The sequence below is a fragment of the Bos indicus x Bos taurus genome, chromosome 24 (genome assembly GCF_003369695.1).
Source record: "Bos indicus x Bos taurus breed Angus x Brahman F1 hybrid chromosome 24, Bos_hybrid_MaternalHap_v2.0, whole genome shotgun sequence".
NCBI lineage: Eukaryota > Metazoa > Chordata > Mammalia > Artiodactyla > Bovidae > Bos > Bos indicus x Bos taurus.
Genome location: NC_040099.1, coordinates 61,259,929 through 61,284,799, shown reverse-complemented (window position 1 = coordinate 61,284,799; position 24,871 = coordinate 61,259,929). Strand labels below are relative to the sequence as shown.

At 43.5% G+C, this 24,871-nt stretch overlaps 1 protein-coding gene across 1 annotated transcript in view; it reads right to left on the bottom strand.

The window, feature by feature from the left end:
* The window catches only part of PHLPP1 (PH domain and leucine rich repeat protein phosphatase 1), a 232,065-nt gene that overhangs the window by 153,015 nt on the left and 54,179 nt on the right, over nucleotides 1-24,871 (bottom strand). The window lies entirely within an intron of this gene.

Here is a 24,871-nt window from a genome sequence, read left to right as displayed (position 1 = left end):
TTATTTGGTGCTCAGCTTTCGTTATAGTCCAACTCTCACATCCATACATGACTACTGGAAAAACCATAGCCTTGACTAGTTAGACTTTGTTGGCAAAGTACTGTCTCTGCTTTTTAATATGCTATCTAGGTTGGTCATAACTTTTCTTCCAAGGAGTAAGCATCTTTTAATTTCATGGCTGCAGTTACCATCTGCAGTGATTTTGAAGCCCCAAAAATAAAGTCTGCCACTGTTTCCACTGTTTCCCCATCCATGTGCCATAAAGTGATGGGACTGGATTCCACAATCTTAGTTTTCTGAATGTTGAGCTTTAAGCCAACTTTCACACTCTCCTCTTTCACTTTCATCAAGAGGCTCTTTAGTTCTTCACTTTCTGCCATAAGGGTGGTGTCATCTGCATATCTGAGGTTATTGACATTTTTCCTGGCAATCTTGATTCCAGCTTGTGCTTCATCCAGCCCAGCATTTCACAGGATGTACTCTGCATAGAAGTTAAATAAGCAGGGTGACAATATACAGCTTTGACGTACTCCTTTCCCAATTTGGAACTGCTCTGTTGTTCCATGTACAGTTCTAACTGTTGCTTCCTGGCCTGCATATAGGTTTCTCAAGAGGCAGGTCAGGTGGTCTGGTATTCCCATCTCTTTCAGAATTTTCCACAGTTTATTGTGATCCACACAGTCAAAGGCTTTGGCATAATCAATAAAGCAGAAACAGATGTTCTTCTGGAATTCTCTTGCTTTTCTGATGATCCAGCGGATGTTGGCAATTTGATCTATGGTTCCTCTGCCCTTTCTAAAACCAGCTTGAATATCTGGAAGTTCACAGTTCATGTTTTGCTGAAGCCTGGCTTGGAGAATTTTGAGCATTACTTTGCTAGCATGTGAGATGAGTGCAATTGTGCAGTAGTTTGAGCATTCTTTGGCATTGCCTTTCTTAGGGATTGGAATGAAAATTGACCTTTTCCAGTCCTGTGGCCACTGCTGAGCTTTCCATATTTGCTGGCATATTGAGTGTAGCACTTTCACAGCATCATATTTCAGGATTTGAAATAACTCAACTGGAATTCCATCACCTCCACTAGCTTTGTTCGTAGTGATGCTTCCTAAGGCCCACTTGACTTCACATTCCAGGATGTCTGGCTCTAGGTGAGTGATCACACCATTGTGATTATCTGGGTCATGAAGATCTTTTTTGTACAATTCTTCTGTGTATTCTTGCCAGCTCTTCTTAATATCTTCTGCTTCTGTTAGGTCCATACCATTTCTGTCCTTTATCAAGCCCATCTTTGCATGTAATGTTCCCTTGGTATCTCTAATTTTCTTGAAGCAATCTGTAGTCTTTCCCATTCTGTTGTTTTCTTCTATTTCTTTGCATTGATCACTGACGAAGGCTTTCTTATCCCTCCTTGCTATTCTTTGGAACTCTGCATTCAAATGGATATATTTTTGCTTTTCGCCCTCCTTTGCTTTTTGCTTCTCTTCTTTTCACAGCTATTTGTAAGGCCTCCTCACACAGCCATTTTGTTTTTTTGCATTTCTTTTCCATGGGGATGGTCTTGATCCCTTTCTCCTGTACAATGTCATGAACCTCTGTCCATAGTTCATCAGGCAGTCTATCAGATCTAGTCCCTTAAATCTATTTCTCACTTCCACTGTATAATCATAAGGGATTTGATTTAGGTCATACCTGAATGGTCTAGTGGTTTTCCCTACTTTCCTTAATTTAAGTCTGAATCTGGCAATAAGGAGTTTATGATCTGAGCCACAGTCAGCTCCTGGTCTTATTTTTGTTGACTGTATAGAGCTTCTCCATCTTCGGCTGCAAAGAATATAATCAATCTGATTTTGGTATTGACCATCTAGTGATGTCCATGTGTAGGGTCTTCTCTTGTGTTGTTGGAAGAGGGTGTTTGCTATGACCAGTGTGTTTTCTTGGCAAAACTCTGTTAGCCTTTGCCCTGCTTCATTCTGTACTCCAAGGCCAAATTTGCCTGTTATTCCAGGTGTTTCTTGACTTCCTAATTTTGCATTCCAATCCCCTATAATGAGAAGGACATCTGTTTTGGGTGTTAGTTCTATCTTGTTAGTTCTGTAAGGTCTTCATAGAACCATTCAACTTCAGCTTCTTCAGTGTTAAAGGTCAGGGTGTAGACTTGGATTACTGTGATACTGAATAAAACAAAGTGTTATCTTTCCAAATTCTTTGAAAATCTGTGAAGGCAGTGACTGTATATGCAATCTATGTTTCCTATTATTCCTATATACTGTTTTATCATCAAATTAATAGCCTCACACAGAATTTATTTTAAAATTAGCTGGGAAATAAGTGTACGTATGAGCTTCCCAGGTGGAGCTAAAGGTAAAGCACCCATCTGCCAATGTTCGTAGACATGAGACCCAGGTTCGATCCCAGGGTTGGGAAGATCCTCTGGAGGAGGGCACGGCTACCCACTCCACTATTCTTGCCTGGAAAATCCGATGGACAGAGGAGCTTGGCTGGCTACAAGTCCATGGGGTGGCAAAGAGTTGGACACTACTGACGAGACTTAGCACACACGCAAGTGTACTTCACACAGGACCACAACCACAGTAAAGCACTTATGGAGTGTCTAGAGAAAAAGCCAGAGAATTTAAGTTGTTGCTATGAAAGCATTAAAGGTTTGTATGTTTAGTTTTCTTGTATGTAGGCGTGTGTGTGTATATGCACTATATATAAAGAGAACTGGTCTCAAGGGGAGCCGGGAACTATTTACCTTCATGAGTCAGAATTTCTGCAGCCACAGATAAAAGCTACCTTCTGAACGGACATCAGGGATCCATGGCGTGAAGAAACACAAGCCGGAGGGCAGGGCTGTGACACCTGGCGCCTGGACAGCAGAGGTGAGGAAGGCCTGGTGTTGAGCAAGGGGGCACTACCGGGCAGGGGAGGCTCAGCCCCCACTGCCTGGGCCTTCCGCCCTCCCCTGCAACCTACAACACCTCGAGCATTCCGGCCAAAGTTCAGGATTTTACAAAATCTGAGAGGCACTTGTGTGCTGCTGCTGCTGCTAAGTCGCTTCAGTCGTGTCTGACTCTGTGCGACCCCAGAGACAGCAGCCCACCAGGCTCCTCCGTCCATGGGATCTGCCAGGCACGAATGCTGGAGTGGGTGCCATTGCCCTCTCCGACACTTGTGTGCTAGGTTCTTCAAAAACAAAAGCACTGTTTGGCTTTCACTCAAAAACAACTAAAATTACTATTTGACTGGCATATAGCTACATATACACACAAAAAAACCATCTCAAATTTTTCAAGCAGTGAATCTATCAGGATAGCAATGTTTCTCGTGAATGTGAAATGTTCACCAGGAATGTTTGTTTCTATGAAAACAAAAAGTCTTGCATAGACTCACTAGGGCTCAAGGAAAGAAACTGCCCAGCACGGCTCCGACTCCTAAAGTATTATTCACAACCCTCCTCTCCCACATGCCCACGTGTTCACCTGACACGGAGGCAGAGCCGCCCTCCCCATCTGGTTTACTGCCTTGACACAAGCCTTGATGTGGCTTTGTTTAATTTAGTTTTATGGGCTTCCCTGCCACAACGGTGACATCTCCCGTGATCGAAATAAAGCTAGCACCCCAATGGCAGGTTAAAGCTGGTTTTTCACTCTCTCCTGATTTCCTAACACCAAGTTGGAAGGCCTGGAAGAACTGGTTCCCTTTGCACAATACAGAAACAGACATAAGAATACAAATGGGAAAAAAAAAAGAATATAAGATAGAAGAAGTTTCTGCATACAATTAAGCAAGCTAACAAGGAAACAATGGAATGTAAATTCTGGATACTACCCCCAAAATCATTCTTTAATGTGATTTTTGGGAAGCTTGGGCCAAAATTAGTATTAGTTTGCACTCTGTGAACATGCAAAACTAACGACTGCAGGAGAAAAGACAGGAAGGAAAGAATGGGTGGGGGTGGCCAAGATATTCTGGAAGATTTTACTTGCCTACAGTCCACATAAAATTAATTGGAGTTAACCATATTTCAAAAATTGAGAGCAATTTGCTAAGCAAAGAAAGAAAAAGGAGAAAAAGACATCCTGAGTAAATCATCTTTTCTTTGGAATCCAGATTATCTTTTCACATAAATCTGCCTGTTTTAGGTTTATTCATCCAGTATCAAAAGCAGAAGCTGTGCCTTATCAAGATTTGCTATGGTGATTTTAAACTCAAGATTGGTGTTTTTAAACATATACGATATAACAAGCTTTAACTACAGTTTATGGTGACACACCCCAGTAGACCGAATGAGAACAGCTCTGCTGCTGCTGCTGCTGCTAAGTCGCTTCAGTCGCGTCCGACTCTGTGCGACCCCATAGACGGCAGCCCTCCAGGCTCCCCCGTCCCTGGGACTCTCCAGGCAAGAACACTGGAGTGGGTTGCCATTTCCTTCTCCAATGCATGCAAGTGAAAAGTGAAAGGGAAGTCGCTCGGTCGTGTCCGACTCTTAGTGACCCCATGGACTGTAGCCCACCAGGCTCCTCCGTCCATGGGATTTTCCAGGCAAGAGTACTGGAGTGGGGTGCCATTGCCTTCTCCGGAGAACCCTAGGTTTAATTAAAAAAAAAAAAAAACCCTCACTCATCCATCTGCTTCTGAAGGCTCACTTGAACCACATAAAATGATGCTCTGTTATAAATAGCATACAGAAGGGGAAAGCTTTTTACTTTTCTGAGAAGGCACAATTCCAGGACGAGGCGAGGGCGGGGGCGGACTGCGCGCGGGGCGGGGCCCCTCCCAGGGAGGACAGTGGTTGCAGGCGGCCGCAGGCGGCTGGACAGAGGCTCCCGCCCCACCACCTCCCACAGCCCTGGCATTCAGCTCCTACAGAGAAGCGCAAGGGCGCCAAAACATTAACACCCGGGCAGCGAGACCCACCTCTCAGAAATACCACCCGGGGCTTCTGCAACAAGTGACCCAAAGCAGTTCAAAGAAAACAAACATAAAGGGCCTCCCAGATGCGCTCAGGAGGCCACAGCCTTCAACAGACAGAAAATGCTATTGGCACAGCTTCCTCACAAACTACCAGAACATGCCAAACGACACAAAACAGACATGAGATGTTTGTTAGGAAGGTACTGAATGAATACTCTGCCCCTGAGGTCCAATAAAACTCGAAACATTCTCCCCAAGCCCAGAGACTAGGTAAAGACTCTGAACACAGGAAACACTCTTAACCAACCTCCTTTCAACCCACCCGCCAGATGAACACCGTCTGCACCCCTGCAGTGACATGTGCCCGTCATGCCCCCCACTGTGCGGCCCCCACAGCAGCAGAGCTCATCCCCACTTGCACCTACTGAGGGGGGTGCAAACCAGACCTGTAAGGCCAACTGAACTTGCAATAATATTCAGTTCAGTTCAGTTCAGTCGCTCAGTCGTGTCCGACTCTTGGCGACCCCATGAATCGCAGCACGCTAGGCCTCCCTGTCTATCACCAACTCCTGGAGTTCACTCAGACTCACGTTCATCGAGTCAGTGATGCCATCCAGCCATCTCATCCTCTGTCGTCCCCCTTTCCTCCTGCCCCCACAGAGTCTTTTCCAATGAGTCAACTCTTCGCATGAGGTGGCCAAAGTACTGGAGTTTCAGCTTTAGCATCATTCCTTCCAAAGAAATCCCAGGGCTGATCTCCTTCAGAATGGATTGGTTGGATCTCCTTGCAGTCCAAGGGACTCTCAAGAGTCTTCTCCAACACCACAGTTCAAAAGCATCAATTCTTCGGCACTCAGCTTTCTTCACAGTTCAACTCTCACATCCATACGTGACTACTGGAAAAACCGTAATAGCCTTGACTAGACGGACCTTTGTTGGCAAAGTAATGTCTCTGCTTTTGAATACGCTATCTAGATTGGTCATAACTTTCCTTCCAAGGAGTAAGCGTCTTTTAATTTCATGACTGCAGTCATCATCTGCAGTGATTTTGGAGCCCAAAAAAATAAAGTCTGACACTGTTTCCCCATCTATTTCCCATGAAGTGATGGGACCAGATGCCATGATCTTCATTTTCTGAATGTTGAGTTTTAAGCCAACTTTTTCACTCTCCTCTTTTACCTTCATCAAGAGGCTTTTTAGTTCCTCTTCACTTTCTGCCGTAAGGGTGGTATCATCTGCATATCTGAGGTTATTGATATTTCTCCCAGCAATCTTGATTCTAGCTTATGCTTCTTCCAGCCCAGTGTTTCTCATGATGTACTCTGCAATAATATTAACTTTCAAATAAACAGAGAGCTGTAAGGAAGTAAACTGAGGGACTTCCCTGATAGGTCCAGAGATTAGGAGTCCACCTTCCAGCGCAAGGGATGCAGGCTCAATCCCTGGTTGGGCAACAAAGATCCCACCTGCCGAGTGGCAACTAAGCCTGTGAGCTACAACTGGAGAAACCTGTGCACCACAGACGTGACACAGCCTAATAAACTGATACAATAAATAAACATGTGACACAATAAATATATATATATACACACACACACGCACACACACATGGCTTCTCTTGTGGCTCTGCTGGTAAAGAATCCATCTGCAACGCAGGAGACCTGGGTTCCATCCCTGGGTCAAGAAGATCCCCTGGAGAAGGGATAGGCTACCCACTCCAGCATTCTGGAGAATTTCATGGACTATATAGACCATGCGGTCTCAAAGAGTTGGACACGAATGAGCGACTTTCACTTCACTTCACATATATGTATAACTAAACTGAATGCTTTGGAGAAACTCAATAAAGTGAATCAATTAACAAAATAATATTAAAATAGGTTTGTGGAGAAACTGGAACTAGGAGGGCACTGATAAAGTTGAGCCCCCTGGTCCTGAGGCAACAGCGAGAACAGCTGTTTGTTAGTGGCTTAGCTCTTGCAACCATCAGTCAGCCTAGGAGTGCTACCCGAGGGACTGGGGCTCTCTGCTCCTCTCAGATCCTCTCTTCACGACGACGCTTCAGAGGTGTCTCACCGCCATGCCTCCACACAAAGTCTAGGATAAGGAAAGTACAAAAAATTACCTGAAACCATTTCATGCTCTACTTTGACCAACTTCTTCAATTAACCGACTAAATGCTAGGCCCAACCTTATGAAACAAACTTAACACAAACTGTTCAAAGGCACAAAAACGAAACGCCATCACCTGTTTGACCCAAGTGGCAGTCGTACCACTTCCAGGGAGGTCGTCTAGCAGGCCGAGGCAGAGCAGGCCCTCAGTGCCGGCTTCCCGCATTAACCCCACCACACGCAGCTGCTGTTTAGGGCAACGGTGTCAGACACTCTTAAATAAGTGTGGATGTGGGAAAGTCAACCTTTTACTCCTCTGCTTTGTAAACTGCATCCTTAAATTATAGATGCTGGTCTTCTCCTTAGTACTGATCAAGAGAACCATATATTTAAATGAAAAGTCTGTGGCAAAAAGAGATGACAAAAGCTTATGACAGCAGTTATTCTTTTTTAAAATATTGTGATAAAAGACACAACAAAAAATTTACCAACCTCACCATTTTATTCCCAGCTTCACCATTTTATTTCATTTTTTATTGAATGATAATTGTTGTTTTCTGTCAAGCCTCAGCATGAATCAGCCATAGGTATACATATATCCTCTCCCTCTTGAACCTCCCTCCCCCCTCCCTCCCCATCCCACCCCTCTGGTTGATACAGAGCCCCTGTTTGAGTTTCCTGAGCCACACAGCACGTTCCCGCTGGCTGGCGGGCTTACACATGGTTGTGTAAGTGTCCCTGAGACTCTCGCCACGCATCTCCCCTCCCCTCCCCTCTCCCATGGCCCCACGTCTGTGCTCTACATCTGTTTCTCCACTGCTGCCCTGGAAGTAAACTCTTCAGTACCATTTTTCTAGATTGCATATACATGCATTAGAGTACGCTAGTTATCTTTCTGACTTACTTCACTCTGTATAATAGAATTCTAGGTTCATCCACCTCATTAGAACTGACTCAAAGGCGTTCCTTTTTATGGCCGAGTAATATTTCACTGTGTATAAGTACCACAGCTTCTTTATCCATTCATCTGTCCATGGACATCCATGTTGCTTCCATGTTCTACTATTGTAAACAGTGCTGCATGAACAATGGGATACAGGTGTTTTTTCAATTTTGCTTTCCTGGGGGTATGTGCCTAGGAGTGGAATTGCTAGGTCATGTGGTGGTTTTCCTAGTTTTCAGGAACCTCCATACCCTCCTTCATGGTGGCTGTATCAATTTACGCTCCCACCAAGTGCACCACTTCCAAGTGTACAGTTCTGTGACACTGAGCAGGTTCACACTGTTGGGCGAGCGTCACCACCGAACCTGCAGGACTTTCTCCCAAACTAACACCTTGTGTCCTTTCAACACTGATCCCCCGTCTCCCCTCCTCCTAGCCCCGGGAACCACCATTCTACTCTCTAAGGTAGAATGAATCTGACAAGCTGACGACTCTAGGCACATGCCTCATATAAAGGGAATCACACAGGATCTGTCCTCTGTAACCGGCTCGCTGACCGATCGTAATGTCCTCAGGGGTCATCTATGCTGCAGCGTATGTCAGAGTTTTCTCCCTTTTTAAGGCCAAAATGGGGCTTCTCTGGTGGCTCAGACAGCAAAGAATCAGCCTGCAATGTGGGAGACCTGGATTCGATTCCCTGATTGGGAAGATCTCCTGGAGGAGAGCATGGCAACCCACTCCAGTGCTCTTGCCTGGAGAATCCCATGGACAGAGGAGCCTGATGGACTTCAGTCCACGGGGTCGCAGAGTTGGACACGACTGAGCGACTAAGCACACGCACGCACAAGGCTGAAATACACTGTTTACCCATCTGTCAGTGGACACTTGGGGTGCTTCTACCTTTTGACTACGGGGAATTATCTGTTATGAACATGGGTTTATAACTATATCTTCCAGATTCTCCTTTCAATCCTTTTGGGGTATATGCATGCTCAGAAGTGGAACTGCTGTATTATAAGGCAATTTTTATTTTTTTAGTAACAAACACATTATTTTCCATAGCAAATGGACCATTTTATTAATATATTCTCATCAACAGCACCGGAAAAGGCAATGGTACCCCACTCCAGTATTTTTGCCTGGAAAATCCCATGGACAGAGGAGCCTGGTAGGCTGCAGTCCATGGGGTCACTAAGAGTAGGACATGACTGAGCGCCTTCACTTTCACTTTTCACTTTCATGCATTGGAGAACGAAATGGCAGCCCACTCCAGTGTTCTTGCCTGGAGAATCCCAGGGACGGGGGAGCCTGGTGGGCTGCAGTCTATGGGGTCGCACAGAGTTGGACACGACTGAAGCAACTTAGCAGCAGCAGCATCAACAGCGCACACGGGTTCCCATTTCTCCACATCCTGATCAACAGTCCTCAAAATACAGATAAAATTCAACTCACTCACCCAGTTTTTGAGACTCTCGAAATGAAAGGCGTGGTTTTCTCCTCTTGAAAACAGAGATGCTGGACAGCACACTGCTTTCTACTGGAAGCTCCAACAAGGTAATCCAGGGAAAAGACACTCGCCAGAAACTTGGCGAAAAAGCACCGTGTACAGCTGACAGTGAAGACGTTCCAGCACTTAGACGAAAGTTTAGGCCAGGCGCTTTCTGACCATAAGCGAAAGGTTTAGGCCAGGTGCTTTCTGACCATAAGCGAAAGGTTTAGGCCAGGCGCTTTCTGACCATAAGGAAGCTTTCTTCGCCTCATACACCACTTAACGTCTATGTTAATGTCATTTTCCTCTCCAAAAAGCGATGCTACACATCTTAATAAACAGGATTAAATTTTACTATCTAGCTAGGTCAGGCTTGCTCAACGCCACCTCTAAAAGTCACGTTACTAAGTTAGAAACCAGCATCATTTTCTCCATCTCGGTCCCCAAGTACTGTTCCTGGTTTCTGCTTCCGCTCTAACAGAGAGAGCAACTGCTTTGCCCCTATAGAGACGACTGTCTCTTTTTTCTGGATGATGCTGAATATCATCTGTAAATTGTATATGTAATTAAATTTTGGAAACTATCGTTTAAGGCAACCAAACTGAGGAACACAATGGGAATCTTAACACTGCTTCAGCTTCTGCCCAAATCCTCTTGGTCCTTCTGACAATGGTTAAAAGAGCCTTAAACGGCTCTTTCTCTGCAGACCGCGACAGCCTGGCAGCCGCTGCACTGGGGCTGCTTCGGGCGAGAAGCGCTGCACGTCTGAGCTGCGATCACGTGCCTTCTCTCCCTCCCCACCATCCAGACACTGTGTTTAGTGAGCAATATAAACAATACATCAATTAGAGTCCTTTAAAATTGAGAGTCAAACAGAAAAACATACCAATTATCTGGTTTTCCATGTTTCAGAACAACATAATTTTGGAGCTATGATTTATTTGCTTAAGTTACAAATAATGAGTTTTCAAATTATTCTCCCCTCCTCTAGCACTTAGGTCATATTAATCTTTTTTCCACAAGTATATATATTTTTTCTGACTTCATGACTCATTTTGCCCTGAGCAGACCATGCTTCAGTTTCTTGATTATAGCAAACTATGTCAAAAAAGAAGCCACAATTACTAAAGTCCAAAAAGAGATCCCTGTAATCTTCTGCTGATTTAAGCGTCAGTGAAAGTAGATTTGTGTCCTGATCCAATTCACAGAGAAAGCCAAATTAAGACCAAATGAAATGATAGGAAAATGTAGATCCACCGACACAACACACACTTTGCTGTTTAGTCGCTCAGTCGAGTCAGTTCTTTGTGACCCCACAGACTGTAGCCCAGCAGGCTCCTCCGTCCACAGGGTTTCCCAGGCAAGAGTACTGGAGTGGGTTGCCATTTCCTTCTCTGACACACCGAAGCAGGCTATATCCCATTTTCTAAGTCAAGTGAGAGGCTTCTAGCGATCATTTCCTCATTTCTCGAGCACACAGACATGTTTGTGGCTTCAGCAGTCTCTGACTTTGCACCCACTCACTTAAATATGAGATGGCCCGCACTGGAGTGTAGACCGTGAGCTCTTCTTTCCTTAAAGACGAGGGTTTGTGGATGAGGCCACAAAACCTGTGTCATGACTTTGCCACACTCACCAATCTCTATCCCATCGTTTAAGGCAGGAACTAAAATCAGAGCCTGCTCCTGTTTTCTTTCTCAAAACCGCTCAGGGCGAGATTGTCAATCACACCAGAAATCTCTGCTTTCCCTTCGAGAGGATGCTTCAGCAGCAGGCTTTTGACCGTGACACTACTGCCATTTGGGCTCTCTGAGCCTTTCCGGAGGCGCTCTCCTGTGGTGATGGGCACTCAGCTGTCCGTGACCAGAGATGTCAGGAACAACCCCCTGGTGTGACAGCCAAAGATGTCTCACGGGAGGCAAAACTGTCCCACAGGTGAGCAGCTGCCTCCGAGACGGTCCACTCTCTGCTTCCATACGAAGCCGAGGGTGAGGGCCATGGGACAGAGCGAGCACGCCGGCACGATGCTCCCCGCAGTCTCAGACGCTGAAGACCAACAGGCCCACAACGCGGGGTCTGGAGCAGCTGCGGCCCCCGCTGCCTCAGCTCTGACGGGCGGGCGGGCAGGGGTCCCTCCTCGCCCTGGACAGCCTTCTTCTCATCCTCAGGCCCTTGGATGAGAAATCGGATCTAGATTTGGACAAGTATGAGTTGGCTAAAAGTATAAATGTTCCCTTTTTCCCATTACTGGGGCTGTTATGCTACAGTCACTCATTTCGCCCTGTATGAAAGATACTTTAATTAGGTTAAGATACAACCGGTAGCTGCTTTAAAGGCGGGGGGGTGGGGGGGGGGGGAGAAAGGGCAAAGAAAAGCTTTTCTTCAAGGCTTCAAGTATCCCCCGATAATGGTGGTATTCATGGGCCAAGAAAGATATCCATCTCACGGGCCAGCACACTGGCCTCTTGCTGCAATGCCCGTGACAATGCAGCATTCAGATGAAGGTTTCCGAGGAGGGGCAGCAAAGTCGAGTAACTACTCAGCTGACTCACCTTACCTTTAGTTTTTTTTTAAACTCCAAGAACAAATATTTTAATGCATCAAGCTTTATTTAGCACGGGCACCATTTCCATCTTCCAGTAAGAACGATGTTTTATCGGTCCCTAAACTATTTAAGAGAGTCTCATAAACTTTCACCAAAGCTATTTACTAATGAGAGCTGAAATCAACCCAAACCATGGTGAGTGCTCAAAATGTTATAAAAGGAAATAAATTCATTTCACTCCAACACAAATTGATGCCAAAAAAAAACAAACAGTGCTCTGCTCCAAAAACATCTGATCTTAATCTGTCAAAAACTACACTGCCCTTTGCTATACAATCTCCAGCACTGAAAATTATTATCCTTGTTACTTTTTCTACCCTTGGTTGCATCTTACTCAGGGATAGATATGAAAGTCAGTGAAGAATAGGATAAGAATCACATATATTACTGTAATTATCCTTGTAAATTCATTTGTAAATTCTATGACATGTACAAATGCGATGTTTATCCAAAACACGGAGCACACATGTATATGTGGCTGAATTCATGTAAGTTAAATTTGCACATGACATGTCTACACTATAATGAAAGTTTTGACCAAGAATTCATAAATGGCAAGGAGAGCTCTATTACGTATTATTCAATCCTTCATACTGTGAAGTCATATCTTTCAGTACCATGTAGACACGACTATAAAAAGTGATCCTTTTAAGGCAATAATGTTGTTGTTATTGTTCAGTTGCTAAATCAAGTCTGACTCTGCATCCTCATGGACCAAAGCACACCAGGCTCCTCTGTCCTTCACTATCTCAGGGAGCTTGCTCAAATTCATATCCACTGAGGTGGTCTTGCCATCCAACCATCTCATCCTCTGATGACTCTCCTTTTGCCTTCGATCTTTCCCAGCATCAGGGTCTTTTCCAGTGAGTCAGCTCTTCTCAGCAGGTGGCCAAAGTATTAGAGCTTCAGCATCAGTCCTTCCAGTGAATATTCAGGGTTGATTTCCTTTATATTGTGCCCCAATCCTAAAGTATTATACCAATATTTAAATATCCCAATTCAATCAAGGAAAATTGCTATGTCTTGTTCCTTACATCCATTGTACATTTTTGTAATTATGTAAATAAATGGTAGTCAACATATATATATATACGCACTCCATGTTTTGGATAAACACCGCATTCGTGTACGTCAAAGACACAGAACCCAGAGAAAGAGCTTGGCCTTCCTGTGTATCCTCTTTAAAAGTACCTATAGTCACTGGAGTTTAGTTGGTTTGGGATACATTGGGGTAGTCAACCTGATGCTTCTGTTCTTTCTACACATACTTGCAAATGCAAGCAAGTGAATTAGATTAGCATTAGCACACTGAAAAGGAAATAGGCAGCAAAGTGTTGGTGTAAATGTGCAACCAAGACAAACCTCTTCTGTTTCTGAGAAGCATGAAATCATAAACATGGCGGACGGCACAGCATCACAATAGGCCTTGGGACAACGGAGACTTCACGGCCACATCCGAAAACAATGCAGAGCGACAATGAAGAGCCACGGAGCCCCTCACACTGCCACCAGGCACCGTCTGTGACAGGAGCGACTGGCACTTTCTCACCAAACATTCCTTAGTGGCCAAGACAGCTTCTTAGGCAATTCTCTACCCAGTCAACAGAAATCACAGTAGAAAAGTTCCCCAATGTATCCCAAACCAGCTAAACTCCAGTGACTACAGGTACTTTTGAAGAGGACACACAGTAAGGCCAAGCTCTTTTCTCTGGGCTATGTGTCCACTGAACATCCACGATGAAAACTGGAGCTTCAAGTGCACAAGAAAAATTTGCTCTGCATCCAGTAAAATTAAATCATACACATTTTGAAAGACAGATTTAATAAAGGTGGGAAGGTTAATTTTGCCACGCCAGGTGGGGGAGGAGCTGCGTGTGTGCTCAGTCGCTTCAGTCGCTTCAATCGTGTCCCCATGGGACCCTTCGTGTTGTGACTCCTTGTGACCCCACGGACTGAGTTTCCCCAGAAGAATACTGGAGTGGGCTGCCATTCCCTTCTCCAGGGGATCTTCCTGACCCAAGGACTGAACCCGCATCTCTTGCATTGCAGGCAGATTCTTTACCACTGAGCTACTTACCTCCAAATACATTGGTTTCCACATGGAGCCAGAAAGAGGAGTGTAAGGTCACCTCAGAACACAGAGAGGGCAGAGGCAGGGAGACAGGCTGAGACAGGTCCTCAGCAGGGAGGGCCTGACATGAGCAGCAGAAGCCAGAGCTCAGCGCCCGGGGGTACAGGGCCAGCTCAGACAGGGACAAAACGTATCATCTCCAGACAAGCAAGAGGAAGCAGCAGTGCCCTGTCTCCAGCCCGGGGCCGGCCTCCTGCAGACAGGCTGGGGGAGCAACCCACATGAGAGCAAGATGGGAGCAGCGCTCCGACAGAAAACACACCCAAGTTATGACTATTCAGCCCAACTTTCTATAAGCCACCAATTATTGAGTGCCTACAAAGTACTTTATGTACCTTATCTAATAAGTCCTCACAGAAATCCTGTAACTTCCCTCATAGCTCAGTGGATAAAGAATCTGCTTGCAATGCAGAAGACCTGAGTTCAATCCCTGAAATCAGGAAGATCCCCTGGAGAAGGAAATGGCAACCCACTCCAGTATTCTTGCCTGCAGAATCCCATGGACAGAGGGGCCTGGCAGGCTACAGTCCATGGGGTCGCAAGAGTCGGATATGACTTAGCAACTAAACCACCACCACAAAAATCCTATAAGGCAAATACGATCAACCCACCTCAGCAAGAAGGAAACTTAAGATTTGGAAAAGCTATATTTTCCCAAATTCAAATAGCCAATAAGAGGCAGAGCTAACCTATGAACCCAGGTATTTCTGATTCTAAAGCCACTGTTGTCAAACTGACAAGAATAAATTGCCTATCCCCTCTGAATGCACATTTGGATTGAACACACAATCCAAAGGTTAAAGTGACTGGCAGTAGGCTGCCTGAGGTTCCAGTCGCGTTTCACCATTTGTTACGTGTCACACTTCGCAGGAGACTGGAAGGACGTGAGATAGCTTATAAAACCAGTGACCACAATGTGAAGAGGGAAAGAGGGCTGCTGCTGCTGAGACGCGTCACTGTGAAAACAGCGGGACCTCGACTCCTCTGGATCAAGGTGCTGGCAGCAAGCCCAAGTCAAGCACTGGACAGACCACGGCCGGGTCTCCGATCGGCAGCATCAGTGTATCTGGGAATTCAGCGACGTACGTTCTCAGCCTCATCCCAGTCCTACTAGATGAGACACTCAGGATGGGGCAGTCATCTGTGTCTCACCAACCTCAGAGGCAAAATCTGGGGCTTCCCAAAATTTGGGGCTCAGCAAAGAATCTACTTGAACTGCAGGAGACCCAGGTTTAATCCTTGGGTCGGGAAGATTGCCTGGAGAAGGGAATGGCAACCCGCTCCAGTATTCTTTCCTGGAGAATTACATGGACAGAAGAGCCTGGCAGGCTACAGTCCACATGGTCACAATGAGCTGGACACAACTGAGTGGTTAACATTTGACTTGCTTTCACTTTCAGAGGCAATGTTGATAACCCTGCTAAAGTTTGAGGACCAGTGAAATACAGAATGCAGAATGGGACATAGTACTCTATAGTATTTCTTAAAACTGACATGTATCTAATGTCAATGAAGAATTATATGAACTTTAAAACTGATATGGTAAAGTAGATGCATTAAGCCAAGTCAATTATAAAGTCTCAGATGATTTCCAAAGGAAAAAATGATTGGAATTCTTGAAACAGTGATAAAGCCAAAAACAGCATCCTAAAGACAAACCCTTATTAAAGACAAACCTCCAATAAATCATATACAGTGTTTCTTACCACAGGTGCTACCAAAAAAAATTACAACTGTGACAAACTAGACCATTTTTCAACCTTTTAAATGCTTTAAGGTTCTGATAAATTCAATCTTCCATTGTTGCAAAAGCTTAATGATATCTGGAGAACTATCCCGTATTTACACAACCTATAAAAATTCCCAAATGAAAAAATGACTGGCTCATGTTTGAAATTAGATAATTTTACAGTGTTAAAAGAGAACAGACATTTACAGTCATTTCATTAGACCCTATTATTTTATAAATTAGGGAAATGAGGACCAAAAGACTCATGTGATGAGCTGGCTACTGACAGAACTAAAACTCTTGAGAGTCCCTCAGACAGCAAGGAGATCAAACCAGTCCATCCTAAAGGAAATCAACCCTGAATATTCATTGGAAGGACTGATGCTAAAGCTGAAGCTCCTATACTTTGGCCACCTGATGTAAAGAGCCAACTCTCATTGGAAAAGTCCCTGATGCTGGGAAAGATTGAAGGCAGGAGGAGAAGGGGATGACAGGATGAGATGGTTGGATGGCATCACCAACTCAATGGACATGAGTTTGAGCAAACTCCAGGAGACAGTGATGGACAGGGAAGCCTGGTATGCTGCAGTCTACGGGGTTGCAAAGAATTGGACACGACCGAGCGACTGAACAATAAGAACTAAAACAGAGTCTGGGCCTTCTGATCTGCAGTCCAGAATGCTGTCAACTACCACTCTGCCTCAGCCATGATTTAACCTAATTTTTTTTTTAAAAAAGAAAGACCTAATGATATTTCAGCAATTTCCAAAAATCCTCTAGAACATAAATTTAAAGTTTTAAATTTAAAACTTTAAAGTTTTATATATTTAAAACTAGGGCTTCCCTAGTATCTCAGATGGTAAAGCATCTGCCTGTAATGCAGGAGACCTGGGTTCAATCCCTGGGTCAAGAAGATCCCCTGGAGAGGGGCATGGCTACCCACTCCAGTATCCTTGCCTGGAAAATTCCACGGAGAAAGGAGCCTGGCAGGCTATAGTCCTTGGGGTCGCAAAGAGTCTGATACGAGTGAGTGAGTAACACACACATACACACACATACACACGTATTATGTATACTATTCGGCTGTTTCTCTTAAAGAATCAACAGAAATCCTGACGTGACAAACTGAACAGAAGATAGATTCTCGCATCTGCACCAGCTCCAGCCCCAAGAGACAGTATCTGCTTCCACCCTAATTGAATTCTGTACTGTGTAATGAAATGGTGAATCAATCATTGAGTAATTCAAACAGACAACTGTATGAATTAGTACCTGTTTAGCCACACGTTGCTTTTATTGCTTTGATTCCGTGGGGATAATTCTAAGGGTCCCATTCATCTAGGTATGAGGCACCTCCAGACACAGGGACGCAGCAGGGAGGGCAAGGAGTGACCAGTGGCCAGGCCTGGCTCTCCTGCAGATCCCTGACCAGCCCGGGGGGCGGAGGCGGCCAAGCAGGGTCACGAGCAGGGTGCCGTGAGGGGAGGCTCTGCTGAAGACTCTGAGGGGGCGACATTTGATCTGAGACTCGGGCAGGTAGTGGAGGGTCTGGAGGAAGAGGATTACAGGCAGAGGTGACCGCAAGTGCAAAGGCCGAGGAGCAGTGACAGGTATGCTGGAGGCAGAGGGGCTGGGCCAGCTCCCGGGGGACAGGGAGCGAGGCAGAAGGCTGGAGCTTGCAGGTGTGGGAGGGTGTTTGGATTTCATTCTCAGTGCAATGGGAAACCCCGGGAAGGCTTCTAATAGGAGCAGAAGGGGATCTGATTACTTATGAACACAACACACAGTCATTACAAATTCTAAACCCGCCTGTGAGTTTATCACTGACCCCCCCATCTCCGCCAGCAACTCTCATTACCTGAACTAAAGGTATACAAGCCCACAGCCAACCTCATGGGACCACAGGAAGTCACATTAAGAAAGTTTAATTTAAAATATCTCCATAGCACAGTTTGAGCAAACATGCTAAGGAATGACTCAGAATCTATACCATATCATCAACCTATAAACATTTAAGCAATACATTAACACATAGCCACTTTACAGGCTAAATTGTTTTATTTTCTGGATACTCAGCCTGTGTACTAACGAGAACAGCAGTCATAAAACGATTTAAGGAGATGCCTGTTAGAACTTTAATGCTATCTCCATTTAAAAATCCTCCAAAGAACAAACTCAATATGCACACCTGCCTCTATCCCATGGATTAGGCCACTGAGTCTTTCAGAACCTCAGGGAAAGCAGTTTCAATATAGTAACAGGGCTGAAAGCTGCACTGAAGTCAGTCTTACAAAGCAAAAAAATTTAGAACAACTATACTGTTATGGTTATTTTTTGAAGAGCTACTTAAAACAGAGAGTGAATAAGAAGGTGATACATAGGAATGAGAACCAAAAAGTTTTCTTTTTGGAAGAGCTATTTTTGTTTGAGTTCTGCTTTTGCTATTTATTTGATTTTACGTATTATTGTTTGATTTGTACATAGGAAAAAAGCGGATGCTTTTACAGCCTGAGAGAATTCGCTCACAACGCAGGCAGACTGTGACGTAACAGAGAGGGACAAGGTTTCCGAGGGAGGGCAGGACACAGGAGGGGCTGTTACTTAAATAGCCATCTCAAGAAGTGAGGACAACTTTCAAATTTACTACGATTTGAAGTGTGGGTGATGCCTCTTTTAAAAGAAAGGATAGGGACTGTCAAGATATTAGCTCAGTCAAGGGTAAGGGTAGAGATGATTTATTGATACTAAGTGGCCGTTATGTCAAAAGCTTTCACATTTATCATCAATTTAAACATCACAACTTTCCAATCCGTTTGCAGATCAAGCATGAGAGGCTCAGATAAGTGACTTTCTAAGGTCAACACTTTAGCTGGCAGCAGAGCAAGGCTTGAGACGCAGCTGCCCCGACTCCAGCGCCCTCTCACTTCCCCATGGCCTGCTGCGTGCCTGACGGCGCAGAGGAGTCTCAGGAAAGCAAGGCCGTTTCATTCAGCTGCAGTGAGTGACATGCGGCAAGAGGAAAAACACTGCTTGGACCATATCTTACATGGCCTTGAACAGATCCCAGCTAATCAGATCCTGGATGACAGGCAGAGTGAGCCAACTTATGTCACAAGAAGGTTGTCATTTTTTCACAAAATTCACAGCAGCATCAAGAACACCTTTTCACTTCTTTGCATTTCTTCATAGTTAAAATTCTTTACATTTTCTCTAAGAACAAACAAGCAGAACACTCTTTCCCCCGAGCTTTCCTCAAGTCTGGCACCCTGTGCTGACAAAGAAGTACGAACAAAGAGGACACACACATAAACAGCAAGAAAATGCGACACGATCCAACAGTTTGCAACAAGAACTTGGACCACACTATTTTGTTTAAAAAAGTTTGTAACTGTATTCATTCATCTATTATGATGTTTATGCATCAAAATTTACTTCATATGGTTCCTTAGTAGATTGCAAGTTGACATGCTGGAGACATTGGAAATGCCAGCATTTCCAATACTGAAAGGAAATACATGATAACACATCTGGAAATGAAAATATTCATTAGACTGGCCATGTTAATTGGCATCTACAAACCTAGTTTGAATGAAAATGTTTGAAAACTATGGGGCAAAGATGATGGCCTTCTAGTCAACAGAACTATGGTGTCCATGATTTCAAAAAAATCCCTCAAGCATGGCCTTTCATGATGCAAGTGTGAGAAGAACAAGAAGTGACGATGCACCATTAGACCCGTATTTAAATATGGAATCCTACTTACAAGATGAGCATCTCTAGATGTATGCATGACACATGGCCAGCATTTAATTGTATTCAGAACCTAAAGCAACTAGAAAAGGAAGAAATGAAGAACCCCAGGGTTAGTAGAAGGAAAGAAATCTTAAAAATTAGAGCAGAAATAAATGCAAAAGAAACAAAAGAGACCATAGCAAAAATCAACAAAACCAAAAGCTGGTTCTTTGAACGGATAAATAAAATTGACAAACCATTAGCCAGACTCATCAAGAAACAAAGGGAGAAAAATCAAATCAACAAAATTAGAAACGAAAATGGAGAGATCACAACAGACAACACAGAAATACAAAGGATCATAAGAGACTACTATCAACAATTATATGCCAATAAAATGGACAACGTGGAAGAAATGGACAAATTCTTAGAAAAGTACAACTTTCCAAAACTCGACCAGGAAGAAATAGAAAATCTTAACAGACCCATCACAAGCATGGAAATTGAAACTGTAATCAAAAATCTTCCAGCAAACAAAAGCCCCGGTCCAGACGGCTTCACAGCTGAATTCTACCAAAAATTTAGAGAAGAGCTAACACCTATCCTGCTCAAACTCTTCCAGAAAATTGCAGAGGAAGGTAAACTTCCAAACTCATTCTATGAGGCCACCATCACCCTAATACCAAAACCTGACAAAGATCCCACAAAAAAAGAAAACTACAGGCCAATATCACTGATGAACATAGATGCAAAAATCCTTAACAAAATTCTAGCAATCAGAATCCAACAACACATTAAAAAGATCATACACCATGATCAAGTGGGCTTTATCCCAGGGATGCAAGGATTCTTCAATATCCGCAAATCAATCAATGTAATACACCACATTAACAAATTGAAAAATAAAAACCATATGATTATCTCAATAGATGCAGAGAAAGCCTTTGACAAAATTCAACATCCATTTATGATAAAAACTCTCCAGAAAGCAGGAATAGAAGGAACATACCTCAACATAATAAAAGCTATATATGACAAACCCACTGCAAACATTATCCTCAATGGTGAAAAATTGAAAGCATTTCCTCTAAAGTCAGGAACAAGACAAGGGTGCCCACTTTCACCATTACTATTCAACATAGTTTTGGAAGTTTTGGCCACAGCAATCAGAGCAGAAAAAGAAATAAAAGGAATCCAAATTGGAAAAGAAGAAGTAAAACTCTCACTATTTGCAGATGACATGATCCTCTACATAGAAAACCCTAAAGAGTCCACCAGAAAATTACTAGAAATAATCAATGACTACAGTAAAGTTGCAGGATATAAAATCAACACACAGAAATCCCTTGCATTCCTATACACTAATAATGAGAAAACAGAAAGAGAAATTAAGGAAACAATTCCATTCACCATTGCAACGGAAAGAATAAAATACTTAGGAATATATCTACCTAAAGAAACTAAAGACCTATATATAGAAAACTATAAAACACTGGTGAAAGAAATCAAAGAGGACACTAATAGATGGAGAAATATACCATGTTCATGGATTGGAAGAATCAATATAGTGAAAATGAGTATACTACCCAAAGCAATTTATAGATTCAACGCAATCCCTATCAAGCTACCAACAGTATTCTTCACAGAGCTAGAACAAATAATTTCACAATTTGTATGGAAATACAAAAAACCTCGAATAGCCAAAGCGATCTTGAGAAAGAAGAATGGAACTGGAGGAATCAACTTACCTGACTTCAGGCTCTACTACAAAGCCACAGTTATCAAGACAGTATGGTACTGGCACAAAGACAGAAATATTGATCAATGGAATAAAATAGAAAGCCCAGAGATAAATCCACGCACATATGGACACCTTATCTTCGACAAAGGAGGCAAGAATATACAATGGATTAAAGACAATCTCTTTAACAAGTGGTGCTGGGAAATCTGGTCAACCACTTGTAAAAGAATGAAACTGGACCACTTTCTAACACCATACACAAAAATAAACTCAAAATGGATTAAAGATCTAAACGTAAGACCAGAAACTATAAAACTCCTAGAGGAGAACATAGGCAAAACACTCTCCGACATACATCACAGCAGGATCCTCTATGACCCACCTCCCAGAATATTGGAAATAAAAGCAAAAATAAACAAATGGGACCTAATTAACCTTAAAAGCTTCTGCACATCAAAGGAAACTATTAGCAAGGTGAAAAGACAGTCTTCAGAATGGGAGAAAATAATAGCAAATGAAGCAACCGACAAACAACTAATCTCAAAAATATACAAGCAACTCCTACAGCTCAACTCCAGAAAAATAAACGACCCAATCAAAAAATGGGCCAAAGAACTAAATAGACATTTCTCCAAAAAAGACATACAGATGGCTAACAAACACATGAAAAGATGCTCAACATCACTCATTATCAGAGAAATGCAAATCAAAACCACTATGAGGTACCATTTCACACCAGTCAGAATGGCTGCGATCCAAAAGTCTACAAATAATAAATGCTGGAGAGGGTGTGGAGAAAAGGGAACCCTCTTACACTGTTGGTGGGAATGCAAACTAGTACAGCCACTATGGAGAACAGTGTGGAGATTCCTTAAAAAACTGGAAATAGAACTGCCTTATGATCCAGCAATCCCACTGCTGGGCATACACACTGAGGAAACCAGAAGGGAAAGAGACACGTGTACCCCAATGTTCATCGCAGCACTGTTTATAATAGCCAAGACGTGGAAGCAACCTAGATGTCCATCAGCAGATGAATGGATAAGCAAGCTGTGGTACATATACACAATGGAGTATTACTCAGCCATTAAAAAGAATACATTTGAATCAGTTCTAATGAGGTGGATGATACTGGAGCCTATTATACAGAGTGAAGTAAGCCAGAAGGAAAAACATAAATACAGTATACTAACGCATATATATGGAATTTAGAAAGATGGTAACAATAACCCGGTGTACGAGACAGCAAAAGAGACACTGATGTATAGAACAGTCTTATGGACTATGTGGGAGAGGGAGAGGGTGGGAAGATGTGGGAGAATGGCAGTGAAACATGTAAAATATCATGTAGGAAACGAGTTGCCAGTCCAGGTTCGATGCATGATGCTGGATGCTTGGGGCTGGTGCACTGGGACGGCCCAGAGGGATGGTATGGGGAGGGAGGAGGGAGGAGGGTTCGGGATGGGGAACACATGTATACCTGTGGCGGATTCATTTTGATATTTGGCAAAACTAATACAATTATGTAAAGTTTAAAAATAAAATAAAATTGGAAGAATAAAAAAAAAAAAAAAAAAAAATAATTGTATTCAGAGAATGCTACCCACTTTGAATGTACACACTTTAAAAATCTAGAAAACATGGAATAAGAATTTGGGTTCACTATCCTTAAATACTCTTAAAGAGATCTCTTCAAGAAAATTAAGAGATACCAAGGGAACATTCATGCAAAGATAGGCTCGATAAAGGACAGAAATGGTATGGACCTAAAAGAAGCAGAACATATTAAGAGGTGGCAAGAATACACAGAAGAACTGTACAAAAAAGATCTTCATGACCAAGATAATCACGATGGTGTGATCACTCACCTAGACCCAGACATCCTGGAATGTGAAGTCAAGTAGGCCTTAGAAAGCATCACTACAAACAAAGCTAGTGGAGATGATGGCATTCCACTTGAGCTAATTCAAATCCTGAAAGAGGACACTGTGAAAGTGCTTCACTCAATATGCCAGCAAATTTGGAAAACTCAGCAGTGGCCACAGGACTGGAAAAGGTCAGTTTTCATTCCCATCCCAAAGAAAGGCAATGCCAAAAAATGCTCAAACTACCACACAATTGCACTCATCTCACACGCTAGTAAAAGTAATGCTCAAAATTCTCCAAGCCAGGCTTCAGCAACACGTGAACTGTGAACTTCCAGATTTCAAGCTGGTTTTAGAAAAGGCAGAGGAACCAGAGATCAGATTGCCAATATCCTCTGGATCATCGAAAAACCAAGAGAGTTCCAGAAAAACATCTATTTCTGCTTTATTGACTATGCCAAAGCCTCTGACTATGTGGATCACAACCAACTGTGGAAAATTCTGAAAGAGATGGGAATACCAGACCACCTGACCTGCCTCTTGAGAAACCTATATGCACGTCAGGAAGCAACAGTTAGAGCTGGACATGGAACAACAGACGGGTTCCAAACAGGAAAAGGAGTATGTCAAGGCTGTTTATTGTCACCCTGCTTATTTAACTTTTATGCAGAGCACATCATGAGAAATGCTGGGCTGGAAGAAGCACAAGCTGGAATCAAGATTGCTGGGAGAAATATCAGTAACCTCAGATATGCAGATGACACCACCCTTATGGCAGAAAGTGAAGAAGAACTAAAAAGCCTCTTGATGAAAGTGAAAGAGGAGAGTGAAAAAGTTGGCTTAAAGCTCAACATTCAGCAAACGAAGATCATGGCATCTGGTCCCATCACTTCACGGGAAATAGAGGGGGAAACAGTGTTCGACTTTTATTTTTGGGGGCTCCAAAATCACTGCAGATGGTGACTGCAGCCATGAAATTAAAAGACGCTTACTCCTTGGAAGGAAAGCTATGACCAACCTAGACACCATATTCAAAAGCAGAGATATTACTTTGCCAACAAAGGTCCGCTAGTCAAGACTATGGTTTTTCCAGTGGTCATGTATGGATGTGAGAGTTGGACTGTGAAGAAAGCTGAGCGCTGAAGAATTGATGCTTTTGAACTGTGGTGTTGGAGAAGACTCTCGAGAGTCCCTTGGACTGCAAGGAGATCCAACCAGTCCATTCTTAAGGAGATCAGTATGGGTGTTCTCAGAAGGAATGATGCTAAAGCTGAAACTCCAGTACTTTGGCCACCTCATGCGAAGAGTTGACTCATTGGAAAAGACTGATGCTGGGAGGGATTGGGGGCAGGAGGAGAAGGGGACGACAGAGGATGAGATGTCTGGATGGCATCACCGACCCAATGGACACGAGTTTGAGTGAACTCCGGGAGTTTGTGATGGACAGGGAGGCCTGGCGTGCTGTAATTCATGGGGTCGCAAAGAGTCGGACACGACTGAGCGACCGAACTGATTCTTAAATTCTTATTTAATAGTCCTAATATAGTTGTTTCTCATTATCATTATATTGTTCTGCAAATTATTTGTAAAATGGCTTAAAAAGAAAA